We start from the raw sequence: 20,377 nt of genomic DNA on the forward strand, positions 1-20,377 counted from the left end.
ATTTTTAGTCCATTTTCCATCTTTTAGATACTTCAGAAAAAAGTAGCCAACATTATTCCACTCTGTCACATCCAGAGTAAAAGAGAATTTATATTTATGGGATGATTTCATGCTTAGTGTATCTCAAATTGCAATACAAAGTAATAAATTAAGCAGAAATTATACTTAATTTAAACAAAAGTATTCTCTTTTCTGCTAGAAAGAGCAATGAATAAGAATATTTTTTCCCTAAAGGATTTTGCATTTTGTAGAGTTCTAGTCATTGGATCTTAATTCAACAAATTTACATGATTGTAGGAAGTCAAGCCTCAATATTTAGCAACTTGTTCATTCGAAGAGCTCATGTGGACCTGGTAAAGTTGTTTCAATTTGCATGACCACTGAGTGCAATCAATGTTTATTAAACAGATGCATATTTTTTTCAGGCTACGTATAATACATATATTTCTCTACATTTATATGTGTATGACAAATATTTAATATTGTTTCAAAGGAAAGGAAGAAATTGTTACTGGGAAACTTATTTCACTTACTACTTACTATTGTCTAACAGTGCCTGGTGAATTATCAAGATGCCAAACTGGGGGTGTGCATATAAAGGACATAAAAGTAACCCTAAAATGACATGTGGTAGTATGGAAAATATCTTCACCTCTAGAGTTTCATGAATGAAGAAAGGATAGGTAGTTAAGTCAGGAAAAGATGCTCATAGATTGACAAAATTTTACCATTGATAAAAATGCAGAATAGTTCTTCCTAAGATTCTTGAGGTAGTTGTTACATCAGTATGTATTTAAATGTATTAATTTATTATCAACCCAAGTCTACTAATTATTTGATCACCACATCATGGCTCCTTCGACACATGGAAAAAACTCACGTAAGAACATTTTGTTGTTTAGCCACTGATTCCATAGTTTGAGCTAACAGTCCTGTGATTTAGATATTACCATCACTCTTTATCAGATAAGGAGTTTGAGACCCAGAGAGAGATTAACAGATGCACCTAAGAACCCACAGTAGAATCAGACTGGCACCCAGGGCTTTTGACCCATGTGCCTTCCAAAAACTGTGTCTCTCAAAAATGTTCTTTAACAATTTTGACTTACTTGTGAGCTCAAATTATCAAGAGGAATATTTTATAGTATGAAAGTTTCCTGGTCAATTGCGTACTAATTGAGGCAGAGACAGACAATGAATCTGAGGAAAAGCAATATAAAGCATGGAAATCCTTCAACAATAAGTAATTAAACAATTTCTCCATGCACAATTTCAGAATTACTTGCATAAGTCTTTTTAGTTCAATGATAGAACTGCAGATACAAAGCATCAACAGTAAGAATGCATATCATCCATGGCTCAGAAATATAACCCATTATAATGACCTTTCCATTTTTACCAACCTGGCTTATGGTTCAGCTTTTGTGATCATTGATACAGATCCAGTTACTCTTAATTCCTTATCTTCTATGAGATTTTTTGAGCATTTATAGGATTTCCCCTATGAGGGCAAGAAAGTAAAGATTCTAAGCTGAATTCCTTATAGAAGCTTCAAGCTACAGTTAGCTTAAGTAACTTGTTCTGCATGGTAAAACCTCAAATTACGAAACATCATTGGGTGAATAGAAATTGAAAAAAAATTTAAAAGAACATCTCCTGGCCAGGAGAAGCTCACTAGTGCTGTCAGAAGGAGTTAGCCTCCCAAAGTCTGATTCCAGAGGATCTCTTCTCTTTTGTAGTCTCTGATGTAGTGAGTGTTGCTTTCATTTTCAGTATGTGTGCATGAGCAATAGATCCTCCATCTATCTGATTATTTTAAGGTTTAAAATCTTACTTTGCCACTTGGCTAGATGTTCAGTTCAACTGTGCTATACATTTAGCACTCTTGCTATTTGCTTTCTCATATTCGTGTGGAGTATTACAAAGAGTAAAGCAATGCATTTGGAAATGACTTTATGTGCACAGTTAATTTTGATAGCACTTATTTCTTGTGACTTATCCCTGAAATTATTGATAGTGATTTAGAAAATTCAGTACCGTGCTTTATGACAGAGACATAATTTTTCCCAACTGAAAAATACCATTTGACCAGTAGGTCAGAGAACAGCAATTACTGTAGAAGTGTGTGTTACAAAGATGATAGAAAATCATTAACAATGACATTCTGTTTAAAGCTGTGGGCTTTCTGAAATGTTTCCCTCCATTGACTAATTTCCCTCAGGCAGAAATTTTTTAAAGGGACCAAATAGGTTTAATTGCTTTCAAATTTTCCTGTCTACATCTGAGGGTAAAACTACCTTCTTTGAGCATATTGGGAAATATTTCTCAGGCTTCCAAGGGATAAGGGTGAATGAGTGTAATTCCTAGAAAATTAGCTAAGCTTCCGTTATGCTGATTTATTTTTATGTTCTCCTCTAATACATAACCATTAAAATCATCATTTCTTCTTTCAAAGAATTTCATCCAAAGTTCTAAACAGAATCTTTTTTTTTTTTTTGCTTCTGACTAGCTCAGGCCTGATACCATTGGCCAGATCATAGATAGGCTAACTGTGGCAAAATGGTTTGAAAAGAACAACTTGAGGGGAAAAAATTTATTTTGGACTCATAGTTTCAGATCTCAGTCCACAGTCAGCCACCTCCATGGCTCTGGGCCTGAGATGGGCAGAACATGACGGCAGGAGGGTATGATGGAAGAAAGCTATTCAGCTCATGGCCACTGGGAAGCAGAGAGAGATAAAGGTCCCTGGACAGATACAGTCAGAGACCACATCCACAGTGACCTACTTCCTCAAACCCCACTGCACCTGCCTACTGCCTACCACCCAGTAGTCTGTAGAAATTATTATGGTTCTCATAATCTTGATGCACCGCCTAGTACATGAGCTTTTTATGGGGTATAAGAACAAATAATAGCAATGGCTATCTTAAAATGGAGTTTTAATTGCAGAATATATTTCACTTGGGGGAAATTATTCTCAGTTATAAATATGTCATTAAAACTAATATTCAAGCTGATTTTAGCTCCACATAATAAAACCCCCTGCCTGCTCCCACATACACACTTATCCTGCTTTAAAAATAATGAATATATCAACTCAACACAAATTCAGGAGATAGTTGCTGCCAGCATCGGTTAAGGCAGACTATGAAGCACTTCGGTCTTTCCAGGCGGACATCATCAGGCCAACTCTGCTTACAGGTATTAAGTTGATGTGGCAAAATTTAGAGACAAAAAAATACTTTCCTCTCACAAGTCTCATTCCTAGTAAAAGACACTTTTCCCAGAAGCCCCACAATTAATTTATGTTCACATCTCATAGGACATGATTGGCACACGTAGCCAATCTTTGGAGGTGAAAAGGGTCACTATGATTGGCTTAAACCTGTCATAAATCATGGAGCCTTCCTCCCTGGGATCATGTAGCCAAAGAAGTTGGATGGATACTTGGACAAAAAGTGGAATGCACAGAGGTATACAGCTCACAAATCATGTCTGGTAAAGATACCAATAGATACCTGAATTATTTTTGAAAGTCTGTTTATTCAAAATGGTCAGCAAATTTAGTTTCTATTTTTTATTATTAAATCTTTAAGACAAAGCTTCAAAATTTCAAATTGACATCTCAAATGCATTATCTCTTTTAAATGTCATGTAACTGGCATAGATTTCATAGGCCACAGATTTGTCATGCAAACATAAATTATTTTTAATAATCTGCATTCTTTATGATGCTGTCTTTAACTGGTAGTAGAAAAAATCAGTAGTCTGTGTCTCCCCTCCTAGGTTGAGGTTGTATAGAAGCTTTTGGGGGGAAGGATGAGAAGGTTACATACTAGTAAATCAAGTGGGAAGGAACACAGTGCAGTACTTGGTGGGTGGCCATTAGAATCCAATAGAATCCACTGAAATGTTCTGGTCTTGCATGATTGTCCTTCATGTTGGAAAATGCTGAAGTATTTCTTGCTCTACTCTGCCCTCTACCATTGGATTCCATCTACAAAATATGAGATGTTTTCAGGTCCACTGACTTTATCACAGACCATATTTCTCCAAAGCATGTTTGACATCATCTTGTCTCTCATGCCCTCTGGGGAAACCTTAATATGCTACTTTTGGGTCCCAGCCTAGGCATATCCAATGTTATCTATTACACTTTCTACTTACTATGGTGCGTGCATTCACCATCTTCCATCTCCAGAAGAAAGAGGTACACACAAATTTCTGTCTGATAATGAGACTTACCTTGAGGTTCTAATACCCTTCCCCTTAACTGAATTTCCAACAGAAGTATACCAACCCCTGAAGAAGTCCATGTACCCAGTTTATACCATAATGTCTGAAATCCTTTATGGATCTGTGTTCTGATGATCAAAACAGGCTTTGTCTATCCATACTTCTCTTTTTCATCTATTTTCTCAGTCATGATTTGCAAAAATCTCATTTGAAAGTTAAAGTTAGGAAATTAAATGTCTATGCTCACTGTTGCTGGACTATGAAGAAGGGTGGGACTGAAAAAAAATGCTGAAGAATGAAATTTAGGCAACTAGACTAAGTTATCATCCTGACACACTCATCAGATTCATGAGACTGGCTTTTTAATAGAGAAATTAATGGTGGTTAGAGGACCGTAAGGAAAAGGCCTCAAGCAATCAGTTAACAGGTTAAGGAAAGAGGTAGTAACTGAAACTCTTTATTCTTGTCTCTCTAACATCATACCAAGGGTGACTTAGAAGGTTTCAAAATCTGAAGAGCATTAATCATGAGTGGCATGCCTCTTCTGGCCTCAAGGGTAGTGGAAAACTGAATGTGGATCAGTCATCCCATTGGACAAAGCCTCTAGGCTGCTCCACTGAGCCTCCATTTCCCTAGTCTTGGAGGGTCTGAAGATGGGAAAGACTCAAGAGGAATCAAGAAGGAAATCAATTTATTGCAATTAATTGAGGAACAGAATAAGGGTCTGTCCTCAGAATCAAGACAAAAGTCCATTTCCTTTTGTCAAAGATACAAAGCATAGTCTTTGCTTTGGATTCCTAGGAAAGAAGCATGACAGTGAGCCCCGTTGACTTGTATCTGAGAACCCATCAACCTAAGGGCAAGATTTGATGCAAAGTCTGAATAGATAGAGAAATTGGAATTGCTTAATTCCCACCATGGTAGGTCAGATTGGGTCCTGAAAATGAGACTGGGCAGAACACTTGGTAAGAATGATGCTATTCCAATTATGGAGAGGAACTAAATATTGGTTACTAAGGATCTGATATTAAACAGGTGGCACACTCAAAACAAGCAAATGAGATTTTTAATGATGACACAATTTACAAAGATTCAGGTAGAGTTAACAAAAATCAACTGGAAATGGTAAAGAACACCAAGCAAAATCAAACAGGGAGCTGTCACTACTGCTAGGTCTGAAGAGGCAAAACAGCAAGCAGTTTTAGGGGCAGATCACTGAATGTGAGATATGCCCTTGGTCATGGGATGGAGCCATTGCTAATCTGTGGAAGGGAGATTAAGGAATAGCTGCTCTGATTTCTTTCTCTTTCCAACCTGTGTCTCCTGCTAATGCTTCATTTTTGTTAGACCAGAAGCCAGACATGAAGTGAGCCCAGCCAAAGCACTTCCTGGAGGGTGGGCTCCAGAGGCCTTGGTAGGGACAATGGATGGAACTGCAGGAGTCAATAATGAGTGGTCAGTACAGGTACTAATCCTGGGAACTGGGGTAGGATTGATTATTTTCAAATAGCAAGATGTCAACATGCGAAATACAAATATATGTGTGTATACATACCCCGTACATATATATTCTCAAGATTGCTCCATGTACATGAAGTAAATTTCATTTTTATAATCTAGGAGCATTTTTGAAGTCATTAGCTTTTGTATCCAAGACATTTTTCCCTATATTTCACAATGAACAAAGTTCTAACCCTTGTGACTAGATTTGTATGGAATGTACTCATTTTTTTTATAATAAATCAAGCTTTGGTTCCAAAAAAACCAATCACTAAGGATGAGTTGCCAAAATTGGTCTTTATTATATTCTTTGAGTGTGTTGATTTTTCCCCTCTATCAATATGTCAAAGTCAAGTACATAAAATGTATTTTAAGATTAAGAAACCAGATGAAACTGTACTTTCTGATATCCAAGCCTAAAATCTTCAGCAGTTGTTTTACCAACCTGACTGTTTCCTTGGGACACCTTGACTTCTGCCCATAATTGGGCTATCAGGAGCAAAGATCTAATGTAACAGAGTGTGCAGATGCTGACCTCCTGTTGAAAAAGAATGTCACCTTAAGGGCAACTGATCATGATAAGGAAATTAAATCTTCTGGTTAAATTATGAATTTGCAGTGAGGAAATTTGACCACTCTCTTTTTCCTGAATGGGCTTAGATAGCCCATGTACCTTTGAATACACAGAGACGATGGGCTGAAGAGGTCAATTAAATGTCTTAGGTGACAAAGCAGAAATTTTCAGGAAAAGCAAATAACAAAACGCTGGAAAATCGCTTAGAAAATAAGCATAGATTATCAAGGGCAATATTCTACCTTGCCCAAACTATGATTGGAATGATTGTGAGAAGCTGAGCAGTCGGGGAAGGTGGGGTGATGGGGCAAATGCTCATTGCAAGACCTAGGGTTTCACTGAAGTGGGACATGGCTCTGATTAGTCAGGGACAGCCACATCACATCAGTGTCACTGGGGAAGGTTAGATCCCTTCTGCTTCTATCTATAAAAGGGCCTGAAGGGGCAAGAATAGGGAGCAATTTTAGAAAAGGATGACTCAATATCTGCCAAAGACTACACGTGTTTCACTCACCCCCATAAGAAGTGCAAATGTTAAGGGCATCACCTGAGAGAGAGAGCATAATGCTGTGGGTTAGATTTTTATGTTTATGGAATGAAGAAGGGTAGAAAATGGATTCTTGTGAATTTCCTAGGTACATTTCAGGGATCTTATGAATATTGTTTCATTTACAGGGGTTGATTTTGTCCTAATTAACACTGGTTAGATAGAATGGTATTTATGAGTTACCAGCTATATACCCCAGGAATGAGCAACAAGTAAACTAATGAGTAATTTGAATTACTCAGGATGTAATCTTCTACATTTAGAGAGATAGCCAGGACAGAGAGTCCAGTTAGATAATTGTATGATGACTCATTAAGCCTGCAGCATAGACAGAAAGCATGTAAATATTACAGGTTATCTCAGATAAGCTGGGAGACATGAAAAGAGACATGGGTTTCCCTGATGACCCTGTTTTCTAACTATGATCATCTAATCTTCAACTCTCTTTTTGCTTCAAGTGTTTTTTTTTAATGTAAATTTTGGCTGACTCTATGGGTCTATCAATTGAGATTTAGCTGGTGATGATATGGATGATAATTTCATTACAGACTGAATTAAGTTTTTTTTAAATAAATATTTTGGGGTACATTTGGGAATCATATGCCATGCTAAACCCTGGAGAGTCAATAGGAGGATCGGCACCTGTGTCCTAGAAGGGTCAGTCAACATGCTGGAAGGCTATCATGTGTGGCCCCCACAGGTACTTGTGACAAAAAGTCCAAATCCAGGGTTGGTCACTAAAGTAGCAAGAGGCAGCTTATCAGTTTCCATGTGATATTTGTATCCTATGATTAGTCAATTTTGTGCAGAATTGCAGTGATCCCTTTTATTTAGGGTCTTTGCATCTTCTCCATCATTATGCATAGGAGGTTTTCAATGATTATATGTTTAAAGAATTGATTTGTGAAAAGTACACACCTGATATTTTATTAATTCATTGTCAAAAATTTTTAGTGCCCTTGCCATTAAGAGCATAATAAAGGAAATGATTAAAATAATGTCTAGGGGTGCATTAGCAAACAACTCTAAATGTCTGCCTTCAAGACAGATCAGAAATGGTAGCTTAGTTTTTAGATAATAAGTTAAATTTTCATTACAGCATAACTATTAAGGATACACTCTGGCCTGGTTAGTTTTCTCCTTGACTGATTTTTTATTGTGCTCACACTCAGGCAGTGACCCTCAATACCAAAGCAATTTGTCACACAAGGGAGTTTTATTGCTTCTCACCTGGGCAGAGTCAAAATTCCTTGCCAAATGTCAGAGCTGTAAATACTAATGGATTGTGTAGATGTGCTTGTGGAATTCAAAACTGAAGGGTATGCTACGTTCATAGAGAAATATACAGAAGGCAAAGTTTTTCCAAACACAAAGGGGAAAGACTGTGCAGTGTGGGTTCATGATGAGCAGTCCCAAGAGGTGATGGCCCACCAGAATAAACTTGAGGCAACCTGGGTATTCTGTCTTCATTCCTCCAGTTTATATGTGACAAGTAAATGGTTTTATAACTCTTCAGATTCCCTCTTTCTCCTTTCCTATGGTCCACTGGTTTGTGAAATTCCAACCAGTACAGTCATGCTGCCCAATGAATTCATCATTGTTCCCAGACCATCTGGGTAAAAAGTGCACATAGTTTAGGTGGGATAGGTAACAGATTCACAGAGATTGGTTCCTCAGACTAAATTGTTGTTGAGCAGGAAAGATCAATGCTCAGAGACTAGGTCAGAAAGTGAAAAAATGTCCAGTCAGGGTAGAACTGGGCAGGACACCAGGCTTAAGCAGGACACTAACACATTTGATATGTGTTGATGGGTGTCTCTGTCATGTTTATCTGATAGAATTTCCAAGGTAATGGTCATGCTTTTGTATTCTTGACAATAGGACCTGAAATTCTGCCTTCAAACTGCAGCCAAGCCCATATTCTATTCCTTCTTGTCTCCTAGTGAGGCCTCTCAGGTGGTCCTGATCAGCCCTCAGAGAGGGTGCCAACCATGAGAAGATGTTAATATCAAACAAAAACTCAGTATTTGGGAGATTCCATGCAATTTCTAGAAGTGGGAAGGAAAAGCAAAAGAAGGAATTCCCCAAAATAAAATGGAATATGTTCATAGGGTGGGCGACATTGACCTCCTCTGAAAGTGAAGTTGGCCTGACTTTAGTTTTGGGAAATAGAATAGAATACCAACAGTTTCTGGAAGATTCTGGGTGGCAGGTAAGTTGTGTACAAGCCCATGAGAGACAGGACTAGAAAGATGGATCTCACTCTTACCAACTCCGTCCGTCACTTCCAATTCTCTTTCTTTCCTAGGTGGGACCTAGTGTTTGAAGTCATAAATGTACATACGGTGTTTTTGTTGCCTGTATAGATCTCTGTCTACCAAGGGCTATGAGCCCACCCTATGAACATATTCCATTTTATTTTGGGGAACTCCTTCCTTTACCTCCCTTCTCACTTCTAGAAATTGCATGGAATCTCCCAAATACTGAGTCTTTTAGATATTAACATCTTCTCATGGTTGGCACCCTCTCCGGGTACCATGTTCCAAAGTCTGGTCTCAGCTCCAGAAATGCAGTCCATGTTCCAGTACTCACCTTAGTGTAGCCAGCACATTTTCATAGAGGGATCCTCTACTATTTCCAAGTTATAGTCTTCCTTTCCAGACCTTTTACTTAAACTTTTTTTTTTTTTTTGTAGAATAGAAAATGTAGAGCTGGGCTCTCCCTCAATTGGGCATGCTTGAAAAAAATAAAATAAAAGGCTCTTAACTACTAACTAGTAGGTATTTCCTTTTCCACCCATAGAATATGTATGCTGGCCCAGAATAGCTGAGAATGTATTTTACACACTTCAAGAGGAGGCCCAGAATGAACAGCTCTCAATAATGAGCCCAGAGAAGAGATAATGTCTAAGGAGGATTTTTTTAAAATGAAATGTTATAAATAAAGTAAGGTTTCAGCTTCCCACTCCCTCCTCTTGTCTCAGGAAATCGTTCATAAAACTTAGTTCATTTCTCAAGAGTGCACTGAGGAAGTGGAGCTATCTGTGCTATGCTGGAAACTTCTTTCTTTGAAGTGCTGAGGGTGGGGGATGGTGATGAAAGCAAATATTGCCTATGAGGTCTGCACCATATGGGTTACTAATTTTTCCCAAATAAATAGAAGAGAGAAAATAGCTTTTCATGCCATGTGTCTTTAATTCTCTCCCTACTTCATGGGGATGAATGTTTTTAGCTAGAAATTTACTGATTAAATTCCTTATTTCCAGAAATCTAAGCCTGTAGCAAAAACAATAAAATAACCAACTTTTAAAAATAAATGAAAACACTGACAAATCAACTTATCATTTTCATGGATGCTTTTGTTTATTTGCTTGCTTGGACAACTGTTTTGGTATCAAGTGGACACAACTGAATTGTTGTTCATACCCATGGCACACTGAAGGGAGAAGACCAGAAAATCTTGCAAACCCAGTCGACAGACACCATTTCTTCCTGGCTGTGCTTTACCACTGAAAGCACTCTCTCACACAGTAAAAGATTTTAAAATTATGAAGTAAGTTGAAAAGCAAGCATTTGGCATTTCAAGTTTTCATGACTTTCTTGGAGTATACATATGCAAGTGCCCAAGAAATGGGAGATCGGATTTTATCATAAATTTGGAAAAATTGGGACGGTGTCTTCTAATGAATGTTGGATTCATTTCATGAACATCAGAGCTGAAAAAAATAATTTTAAAAATCTTGGCTTTTAATTTCTCAATGGACATTAGAATAAAATTCAAAGATCTTACAAGGCCTTACACCATCTTCTTTCTGGATCCTCTCTGATCTTGGCTTGTCCATTCACTCCTTTGAACCCTGGGCTCCAGCAACCACAATGCAGTTGCAGTTGCAGACTTTCCCAGTACCCTCCTGCCTCAGGCCTTTGGACACTGCTTTAGTCAGCTTTTCCCACTGCTGTGACTAAAAGACCCAACCAGCACCATTGTAGAGGAGGAAAGGTTTATCTGGAGGCTTACAGTTTCAGAGGACTCAGTCCACAGACTGCCAGGTCCATTCCTTGAGGCTCAAAGTGAGGCTGAACATTATTGTGGAAGAGTGTGGTGGAGAGAAGCAGCTCACCTGGTGATCAGGAAACAGAGAAAGTCCACTGGCCATATACAAATATATACCTCAGAGCCACGCCCCCAATTCCCACCTCCTCCAGTCATACCCTCCCACTTCAGTTACCACTCAGTTAGTCCCTATTAGGTGACTAACTCACTGATTGGGTTAAGACTCCCACAACCCAATCATTTCTCCTCTGAACCTTCTTGCATTGTCTCACACATGAGATTTGGGGAGACACCTCACATCCAAACCATAAAATACACTCTCCTCCCTTTAGAAAGATATGTTCACATTGATTATCTCTCTCACTTCAATTAGGTCTCTCTTCAAAGAGTAACTATTAGACTTCATTTTTTTCTTTATGGCTGAGAAATATTCAATTGTGCATAGGTACCACATTTTCTTTATCCATTCACCTGATGAAGGGCACCTAGGCTGGTTGCATAGTTTGTCAGGGCTGTAACCTAATCAGTCCATTCTAGTTTGAATGGATTGACTGGGTGGTAACTACAGGCAGGTAAGGCATGGCTTGCAGGGCAGGTCACTGGGGACATGCCTTGGAAGAGTTCATATTCACCGCCTCTCATTTCCCCTATCTTCTCTCTGGTTCCTGGCCACCATGAGTTAAGCAGCTTTTCTCCACTGGACCCTTGTGCCATGAAGTTCTGCCTCATGTTGGATTCAGGGCAGTGAAGTTGGCCCACCGTTGACTGAATCTGTGAAACTGTGAGCCAAAATATACTTGAGCTTGTACTAAGTATCTACTGATGGGTTTACTATTTGTTTTCTCTTTGAATGGGCAAGAATTTTTGTTGTTGTTCAGAAATTTTTTTTTCCCAGCTCCAATTTAAAAACTTAAACCTCGCAGATGTAGGTGGTCAAATAAATATTTGAGAATTGAAAAAATGAAAGATTGATGACCATACCCCTTTATTTGTGAATAAATCTTTCATTTTTCAAATCAGTTTGTTTCTCAGGATCTGAAATACAGATGCTTGTTCTCAGTAGGATTTATATTTATGACCACATTCTGTACATATTGACCTCCTCAGAAAGTGAAGTTTGCCTGACTTTAGATTTGGGAAATAGAATAGAATTTCACCTGGGAGATTCCAGGTGGCAGGTAAGTTTGTGTATAAGCCCATGAGAGACAGTTCACCCTACAAATGGACTTGAAGTTTATATATAGAAAATGAATAAAGAAGACTCTCTACAAATAGATTTATCTTTTCTTATAAATAAATTACATAAAATGCATAGCAACTTTAACAATCCACCTTTTTAAGTGTTATTCATTAATAGACTTCTTTTTATAACAGCTATATAAATATACTTCACATATGATAAAATTGACTCTTTTAAAATATAACACTTGGTTATCTTTAGTATAATCAGAGTGGTGCATTCATCATTGCAATCTAACCTTTGAATACTTCGATCACCCCAAAAGGAAACCCAATACCCATTAGCAGTCACTCTTCATTCCCCTTAAAAACCATTCATCTACCCTCTCTATCTAGGGATTTGCATATTTGGGACTTTATATATGGATGTAAGTGAAGAGCTTTATGACTTACTTTTTTAAATTTGTTCTTTGTATTTATATATGATAGTAGAGTGTATTTTCACATATTATACATACATGGAGTACAAATTTTCATTCTTTTGGTTGTATACAATGTGGAATTACATTGGTCGTGTATTCATATATGAACATAGGAAAGTAATGTACAATTCATTCTAGTATTTTTCCTATTTCCATTCTCCCTCCCTTCCCTTCATTCCCCATTGTCTAATCCAAAGTACTTCTATTCTTCCCTGTCCCCCACCAACTTGTTGTGATTAGCATCAGCATATCAGAGAGAAACTCAGTTTGGGGGGATTGGCTTATTTCACTTAGCATGATAGTCACCAGTTCCATCCACTTACTGACAAATGCCATAATATTATTTCTCTTTATGGTTGAGTAATATTCTATTGTGCATATGTACTACATTTTCTTTATCCATTCACCTGTTGAAGGGCATCTAGGCTGGTTCCATAGTTTAGCTATTGTGAATTGAGCTGCTATAAACATTGATGTGGCTGCATCACTATAGTATGCTGATTTTAAGTCCCTGGGTATATGCAGAGGAGTGGGGTAACTGGGTCAAATGGTGGGTCCATTCCATGTTTCTTAGGAATCTCCATACTGCTTTCCAGAGTGGTTGCACCAATTTGCAATGCCACTGCAATGTATGAGTGTACCCTTTCCCCCACATCCTCACCAACATTCACTGTTATTTGTATTCTTGATAATTGCCATTCTGACTGGAGTGAGATGAAATTTCAGTGTAGTTTTAATTTGCATTATTCTAATTGCTAGAGATGTTGAACATTTTTTCATTTTTTTGAGCATTTGTATTTATTCTTCTGTGAAATGCCTGTTCAGTTCCTTTGCCCATTTATTGATGGGTTATTTTTTATGTTAAAGACTTATTTCTTTTAAATATTAAGCTGCAGGTTCAATAATATTATAGGATCTATCAGAACTTCACTCCTTTTTTATCAATGAATAATATTCCATTGTGTAAATAGTCTGTATTTTGTTTTTCCAGTTACCATTTGCCAGATATTTGGGTTGCTTCTACCTTTTGGCTTTTGTGAATACTGCTGCTATGAATATTCAGACAAGTTTTCTGAGTGGACATATGTTTTTAGTTCTCTTAGGTACATGCTAAGAATGAAATTTCTGGATAATATGAATATCTATGTTCAAAATTTTGAGAAATTTCCAGGCTCTTTTCCACAGTGGCGGTAACATATTGCATTCTGACAGCAATGTATAAGTGTTCCAACTTCTCCACATTGTTGCCAGCACTTGTTATTTTCTGTCTTCTGGATTCTAGCCATCCTAGCGGGTGTGAAATGATATCTCATTGTGGTTTTGATTTGTATGTCCCTATTGATTAATGATGTTGAACATCCTTTCATATGTTTATAGGCCATTTTTATATCTTTTTTGGAGAAATGTGTCCAAATCTTTTGCCCATTTTACAATTAAGTTACTTGATTTTTTTTATTGTTAGTCTGCAATTATTATTTATATATTCTGAATACAAGTCCCTTATTGGGTATATGACTTGCAAATATTTTCACACATCCTAGAAACTGTCTTTTTACTCTTAATGATATCTTTCAAATTTAAAAAGTTTTAAATTTTGATGAAGCCCAAGGTCTCTGCATTTTGTTTGTTTAGTCATTTGTGTCTTTTATCTCATATCGATGAAACCATTGACTAATTTGAAGTCACCCGGATCTGCTCACATATTTTCTTCTAAGAGTTTTCAGTCTTCCTCCATTGTTAGTCCATGCCATGAGATAAAGATCCGGATTCACTCTTTTTTCATGTGGATATGCAATTGTCCTAGAACTACTTTTTGAAGAAGCTATTATTTCCTCAGTGAATAGTCTTGATGCCCTAGCCCCAAACCAACTGACTATAAATGTAAGCTGCCAGAAGATTCAGTGTCTGGAGAGGGCTTGCTTTGGTTCAGAGATAGTTGTCTTCTCCCTTCAACCTCACGTAAGGAAGAAAGGTGCTCTACCGGTGTCATTTTTTACAAAGGCAGTATTATGGTTTGGATATGAAGTGTCTGTTCAGGGTGAGGATTTGGGGAAGTGACTGTATCATGAGAACTATGACCTCATCAATGTATTCTTTCATGGGTGAATTTATAATTTGGTGATATAATTGGCTGGTGGTGGAAGCTGTAGGAGATAAGGCCTTGTTGGAGAAAGTGAGTCACTCAAAGTGTGACCTGGAAGAGTTTGTCTGGTCCCTGACCTCTTCTTTGACCTTTCTCCTTCTACTTCCTGGCTGCCAGTGAGCTGCTTAGCTTTCCTCCATCATTCCCTTTCACCATGATGTTCTTCCTCATCTTGGGCCAAAAGCAGTGGAACCGGCTATCCATGGACTGACACCTCTGAAACCATGGGACAAAGTAAACCTTTCCTCCTCCAAGTTGATTTTATGAGGTATTTTGTCACAGTGTTGAAAATTTGACTAACACAGGCACCAGTCTCATTCACAATGGCTCTACCTTCTGGACCTAATCACTTCCCAAATTCTCATCTTCGAATACCATCACATCAGGTGTTTGGATTTCAACATATGAATTTGAGGGGGACACCAACATTCAACCCATAACACTCAGTAGTGTTTCAGATAGTTCAGATTGAGGCAATTCCTACAGATGTGGGATTCGTGAGCCCTCAAATTGTTTTTACCTTTTCTGTGACTACAAGGCTATTGGTTTTCATGGCTGCAAGTCTGTTTGTTAATTTTAAGGGTACTGCAGACCAGGAGAGGAACACAAGAACAGGGCAAATTAAAACACTATAAACCTTGTTTTTACTATGATTCAGCTATTTTTCCTAAATAATTACTCCTTAAATTGATAAGGAGTAATTTCTAAAGTTTTGGAAGCTCATTTTGACTTTTTTTTTTTTTTTTTTGCTAGTGCTTTTACTCTCTTATTGCTCTTATAGAGGAGCAAGTTTTCTAAGGCCCTCATTTGTATCCCTGGCTGGGCCTGGAACTCAAAAACTCTGCAACTTGTGACTTGGTGTTCATTTTGGACCATACCCATTGCCTTAATTTCCCAAATAGGTTGTAGTAATTAGAGGCCCTAAGGCCAAGAGTCACTGCCAGTTGGGAAGGTCACCACATACTGCTCATCCTGAAGGTGCTCTTGTGCATACCTCACCCACTCAGAGAAACCAAAAAAGTGGACCATAGGGAGGAGTGAGAATGGTAGAAGGGCAAGAATTCTGCATCTTAGAGACCAGGAAGCCCAACACAGAGAGAAACTAATGCTTCCTCAGGCTGTTGGGAGTCCTTGGCTACAGACCAGAGGTCATAGAGCTTGAAGGGCAGGAGGAATTCTCCAATGACCAGCAGAAGTTTCTTCCCACAGCACTGTGAGAGAAAGAAGTGGAGACAGCATGAAGAGAAGGGCACAGTTAAGTTACTTAGAGATACACTGGTAAAGCTTGGGAAGAAACTCCTCATGTAAAGGAACCAGGGCATTTGGGGTTCTGGGGCATTGCTGGATAGAGCAGGAGGCTACAAAGAGAAACTAAATGCAGACTGGAAGCTCATAGATCATTGTAGTAGAATCAAAACCATGTCTATAAGGGGGAATTAGCAAATCAGGCACTGTAAATAAGGTTCCCACCAGCCTGTCAGTCCAGAAGGCATTTGGGGATAATTACAGAAAGTCTAACCTCCAAGCAGAAACTTGCCTAGTGATTCCCAGACTGTGTTTAAACCTCAATTTCCTGCTGTGGGTGTTGGTAGGGAAGGCTGGGAAGGTGTTGATGGAACTGGGCATCATTAGCCTAGCAAACCTATGTAACTTATTCTCTTATTTGTGCCTCATTTTGGGTTTTTGTAAAGATGGACAACCAGGTTCTATTCTGGATCTCCTTCCTTGGCAGCACATGCTCTACCCAAGGTCCCTATTTTATGCTTTCTTGCCTGTGCAGTTGAGGGTGAGCAGTTGTCCTTGATCCTGCGGGCACTGGAGAGCAGCTCTCTGCCTGCCTGTGAGTCTCTGAGTTGGTACCAGCTGAGCTGCCCCACTGTTCAATCTCAGCCAAACGAATGGTGCCTGTTCCTGGTCTCCATGGCCTTTGGGTTCTATCATCCACCAGGCATCACGCCTCTAATCAGCAAAGGCATCCCCCAAGTGAGGTCCTCTCTTCTGGCTGTGTCCATGGAGATTATTCCTGCACAGCTTTGAGGTGAGGAGTGGACAGTTTCATCAGCACCTTCTCACTACAGCCTCCCACAGGCACACACCTGGGTTCCCCATCTGCATGTTTCTCCTTTCAAAAAAAAAATTCCTTCTTACAGCAGGACACCAGGATCTGCTTTCCTCCTCCTCTCTTTCCACTTAGCTCATGCAGAGCAGTCTCTTCTTCCAGTGCCTCATCAAGACCAGATCTCACAGGCTCCACAGGCTCATTCTCTCTCTTGACAAGTCTCAGAACATCTCTCCAACCAAAGCTAGTTTCTTGCCAGAATTCTCTACTAGCTGCTAGAAGAAAAAAAAATCAGACTTTATACAAATGATTTCTATAGGCTTATCACAGCTAGAAAAGTTGACCACAAACTATGTTCTGTCCTTCTTTATGCAGGGTCCCAAAAAGGCCTGCTGTTTTCTCACTGTATCCTCAATGCCTGATGCTTTCTTCTTTCTCAATGATTATCATTCATTATTGTTAAGTGAATAAACAACAGGAAACTTCATATCTGTATAGAAAGGATAAGAGAGAGACTTGGTGAGGCTAGGAGGTACTTCATGCCGCAAGTAAAATTCTGTTTGGCACTTTCTTTTCACAGAGAAAAGTCTGAGAAGCAAGAGCTCTGATCCCTGTACACTCACTAGGTTCTGAGGCTCCCCAAAGCCTGATATATAGGTGAGCAAAACAGCATCCCCTGCTGGCTGTGGAGGGCAGGCAGGAGGTCTAGGCCATTTCCTGCAATAATGAGATTCTAAAGAAGGAATATGAGATTTTTGCAATCCCCTTAGTGAGAAAAACAGACCAACCATGTCTACCGGTACCATACTAGGGTGAAATCTCACTTGTAGAACAGATGGAGAATTAGTCAATACAAGTCAGCATCCACGATAACACTTTTGAATTAGGATGCTGAGCGATATGGGAGCTACTGCATCATGGGGCTTCAAGACAAAGACATAGCCAGTACAGAGCCGCTGCAGGCACAGGGGTTCTTCCGGGCAAGTTTTGGAGACTCTAGAGGTAGCTACCATGCTGAGGACTCCTTAAGGAAGCAGCAGTGGCAGTAAAAGAGGTCACCCAATATTGGGTGTCAGACCGACACATACTTACTATGCCTTGTCCTAACCCATGTCCTTCTGAAGAACATGCAAATTTACCTCCCCATCTCCTGGCCTAAGGTCAGCCCCAAACACTGCTTGATCCCTGGATTTCTTGAAGAAGCAGTGGCCCTTTTCAAGGGCAGGACAACATTAACTATCATATCAATCCAAACTCTTCAAGTGTCAGAAGCAAGCAAGAATAAGTTTAAATTAATGGGGGGATTCCTGAATCAGAATAGTTTATCTAGAAAGGTCTAAAGAGATCCTCCATATAACCCTCTCTGAAAGAAAGCAGTGAGAGATAGTTCCCAATCTTTAGTTCAGGGTTTCTTAACTCTCCAAATTACCCATTAGATTCCTCTCACTTTGCTCTTAATCATTTGAAGTGTAATTTTTCTTTTATTTTCCAAATACCCTATTAGTATTTGGAAATACTAATACAGACCCCATCCACAGAGCTCTCTGTGACATTCACATGCACACATCCAGGTGGGACAGCGTCTCTACCTCCATGTCAAGGTATGGGTGAGGTACAGTGAAGGGCTTTCACTTTATCTGCTGTGTCTCTGACAGCTCTTCCTGACATGTGAAATCAAATGATTTGCCAGCCAATCCAGTTGACAGCAAAGAGTTGATTGAAATTCAAAGAACAAAGAAGCAGATACTCAAAGCAAAACACTAGTGATTAATTTTAATCATTTTATTGATCAGTCCCTATTTTCTTCAGGGTAATAAAAGTTTCCTAATAGGAAATCTATACAACGTATCTGTGGAGATCTAACAGGGAATGACGATCTATTAAGGGAAGCATAGAAATTTTAAGAAGACTTATTTTCTGTAATTGTATTTACTTGGAAGTAGGGTAAGGAGCTAGTTGAGGATAATTGAGGCTAATGTGTAAATAATTTAAAAGCAAGGATGATTGGTTATGAGTGAAGAAGGGAAAAAATTACACTTCGAATAGCCTTTAGACTAGGCAAAATCAATATAAAATCGATTATTTTTCCTGAAATTTAGAAATATCTATTAGGATAAAATAGGATTTCTTATTTTATTAAATTGGCTAATGTTTTGTCACTAAAAAATTTGTTTGTTTTCATTTGCTTTTTGAATTTTATAATGTATATTTTAAAAATGCACCATTTCCCTAAAGATGTAAGGTAATAAATGAGTCTCTTTTTTTCCTTGACCTTACCCTCCAGTGCCCAGGTATCAGTGGACCACTATTTTAAACACAGAGGTAAAAAGTAGCAGAATCATTGGTTAAATCAAGTTTTGAAGTCAAGGTACTCCACAGCAGGTAAGAAAGCTAGGATGTGAGGATTTGAAAATACAGAGCTTGAAACTGAGATTTTTTTATTATTACTTAGTTAAACACATATTATAAGACACATATTTTTATTTGGAAGGTCAAATGTTCTCTGATATGCAGATACTGACACACAACAAGGGTGGGGAGGGGAAGAATATATGTTCATTAAATTGAATGACGGGGGAGGGAGGATAGGAATAGGAAAGACATCGGGCATCAATTTCCCATGTACATATATGAATACACCATACTGAATCTCTACATCACACACATCCATAAGAATGGGATCCTAATTTGAATAAAAAGGACTCCAAGTTTGTATAAATAAGTCAATTTATACTCTATTGTCATATATCACTAATAAAAAACCAAAAAAACCCATATTGTACTAAACCTTGTATTTGGATTATTTTATTTAGTTCTCCTGACATGCCTAAAATTATCTTATTTTGATGCAAATAAAGCAGAGGCCCAAAAAAGTTATGTAACTTGCTCCTCCTGTTCACGCACCCAGTAAGATAAGAAATGGCAGTTTGAAGCAAAATTAAAATGATTCAAAGATCTTTTTTTGTAAACTCAGATGGAGTTCAACTTCTTTGAAAACATTGATTACCTTCACTTATAGTCAAACAATGGCATGAAATATACAGAAAATATTTTCCCAAAATGTCTTTCCAGGAACTGAGTTTCTTACACCGTAGAGTCATGATGATTTTAAAATGTAATTATTTTAAAACCCATCTGCAAATTCACTGACACTCCTGCCCATTAAGAGATGGAATGTCTTTTCCCTCCCCTTAACTTCGATGAATCTTTGTGACTTTATGCACATTGTAAGGTGAAAGTAACATTGTGTGACTTCCAAGATTGTGCTAGGGAAGGCCACAAAGTTTCTGCCAGTTTCTCATAGAAGATCTCCAGCTGTCCCCACCTCCCAGTCATGACAGCATATATATGAGCAGAAGTATCCAGGTTCCCCCCTACCTCAAACACTATCTAACTACATCTGTGTGAGAGCTCCCAAGAAGAAGAAGAATGATACTTGATCGACGTGTTGTTTTATCCGCCGTTTTGGGGTGATCTGAACGACTTTGGCAAATTTAATATACAGAGATAGAATGAGGTCTTGAATCAAATGATATTTATCTGCCCTAGATTTTGTTTAATCCCCACAGATCCTTGCTAGAGACACAATAACAATAATTTAACA

This window comes from Marmota monax, unplaced genomic scaffold (genome assembly GCF_021218885.2).
Source record: "Marmota monax isolate L192 unplaced genomic scaffold, Marmota_monax_Labrador192_F-V1.1 WCK01_AAM20220418_F8-fsc00044, whole genome shotgun sequence".
NCBI lineage: Eukaryota > Metazoa > Chordata > Mammalia > Rodentia > Sciuridae > Marmota > Marmota monax.